A 2500-nucleotide genomic window follows, 5' to 3' on the forward strand; every position below is an offset into this window, starting at 1 on the left:
GAGAACGACATTATTAAACCCAGGATATTACCCACACGATCTTGGATGAAGAAGAGAGCGGAAAAACGAGGAAGCTTCATGAAGCACCAGAAGCTCTTCTTTAAGAACCGCTCTCTTCTTGCGTCCTTAGTCCTGGATGGCACTGAACGTCATGAATGCCGAATCCCGAACGCAGATGTATATCGTTTTTACTGCGAAAAATGGGAGAAGGTGTTGCCATTCAATGGCCTGGGCCAATTTAAGTCATCAGGTGTTGCAAATAACGAATACTTTGAGCCCCTAATTTCGGTGGAGGAAGTTCAGACTGCCATACGGGCCATTAAACCAACGTCAGCAGCTGGGCCAGATGGCCTAACAAGGGCTGCAATCTGTGCTGCCGACCCCGAGGGTCGGACACTGACAGCCCTATTTAATGCATGGATGATTACAGGAATTATTCCCAAAGAGTTGAAAAAGAATAGGACGATTCTTATTCCTAAGGTTATGGACGATGAAAAGCTGAAAGAATTGGGGAACTGGAGACCAATAACGATTGGTTCAATGATTCTGAGATTATTTTCCAGAATAATGACTGCACGTCTTGCTCGTGCTTGTCCCTTAAACCCAAGGCAGCGTGGTTTTATAGCGGCATCTGGCTGCTCTGAAAATCTTAAGGTGCTACAGGACCTTATGAGACACGCTAAGAAATTGCACAGGCCGTTGGCTGTCATGTTCATCGACATAGCGAAAGCTTTTGACTCGGTTTCGCATGCTCATATTTTATGGGTGTTAAGGCACAAGAAAGTAGATGAACACGTGGTGGGCATCATCCAGAACGCCTACGATCGGTGTACGACCTCGTTCAAAAGCAATGGCGAGTCGACTCGAGAAATTAGCATACGTGTTGGTGTCAAACAGGGTGACCCCATGTCACCCCTGCTCTTCAATCTTGCCATGGACCCTTTGATATGCACCCTAGAGTCACACGGAGTTGGGTACTCCATTGATACCGACCACGTGACAGCTCTTGCGTTTGCTGATGATTTGGTGTTGGTGAGCGAATCTTGGGTTGGTCTGGCCGCCAATCTAGCGATCTTGGAATCATTTTGTGGGCTATCGGGATTGGAGGTTCAGGCCAGAAAGTGCCAGGGCTTCATGATAAGCCCAACCAAAGATTCATATACGGTGAACAACTGCGACCCATGGACTATCAAAAATAAAGATGTCCATATGATCCAACCTGATGAATCAACGAAATACCTTGGTCTGAAAATTGGCCCTTGGACTGGCACTATACAGCCTGATCTACATTATCAGCTAAAGACATGGATCTCGAAAATCGATGAGGCGCCTCTGAAGCCAACTCAGAAGGTTGAACTACTCAATGCCTATGCCCTACCCAGATTGTTATATCCTGCAGACCACTCGGACTGCAAGCAATCAACTCTCCGTGGGTTGGACCAAGAGATTAGAAAGGCGGTAAAAGGATGGCTCCACCTTCCCGCTTCAACTTGTGATGGACTGTTATATGCCAGAGCCCGAGACGGAGGCCTTGCCATCTTGAAACTGGAAAAAACAATCCCTTCGGTTCAAGTTAGAAGGCTGCAACGTATAGCAAACTCGTCCGATGCTATCACCCGTAATATTGTGTCCTCGCAGGGTATGGAGGAAGAATACCGTAATTTGTGGGTACGAGCAGGGGGTGACAGTGATGCAATCCCAACATTCGTTCTCAGGGACTCGGTGTCAAAAGAACCTGTATATCCGAGACCCTGCGATTGGAGGGAGCATGAATTTCAGAGATGGTGCGAAAAGCCGGTTCAAGGAAGGGGCATTGTAAACTTTGCGCATGATAGAATCAGTAATGCTTGGTTGAGGCCATGGTGCGGCTTTAAACAATGCTTCTTTATCGCAGCACTACAACTAAGGGCAAATATTTACCCAACAAGAGAAAGCTTGAACAGAGGCAGAGATGGGGCCTTACGTTCCTGCAGGAAATGCTCTGCCAGACTCGAGTCCCTTTCGCACATGCTCGGTCAATGTCCTGCAGTACAGAAAGCAAGAATTGCGCGACATAACAAGATCAGTAACATTCTGGCAGACGAAGCGGCTAGATTGGGCTGGTCTGTATACAAAGAGCCACGGTTCATATCCGAGACGGGAGAGATGAGAAAGCCTGACCTCGTGTTTGCAAAAGATGAGGAGGCGGTTGTGATCGATGTCACCGTCCGTTTTGAGCTTTCAAAGAATACCTTGTCAGATGCTGCCTCGCACAAAGTTTCGTACTATACCCCTCTTGGTGATCAAGTCAAAGTGCTGACGAAGGCTAGCAAGGTCACATTCTTTGGATTCCCGGTTGGGGCAAGAGGAAAGTGGCCCCTTGAGAATAACGAGGTACTTACCTCCCTGGGCCTGACCAAACCCAGAACGACATCACTGGCCAAGATGATTTCCCGCAGAACGCTGCTTTTCTCTCTTGATATTCTGAGAATGTTCTGTGGAAATTATGCGGTCTATGAAC

Source organism: Petromyzon marinus, unplaced genomic scaffold, assembly GCF_048934315.1.
Source record: "Petromyzon marinus isolate PM22_M1 ecotype Great Lakes invasive population unplaced genomic scaffold, UKy_Petmar_22M1.pri1.0 PM_G_Scaffold_18, whole genome shotgun sequence".
In the NCBI taxonomy this organism is placed as follows: domain Eukaryota; kingdom Metazoa; phylum Chordata; class Hyperoartia; order Petromyzontiformes; family Petromyzontidae; genus Petromyzon; species Petromyzon marinus.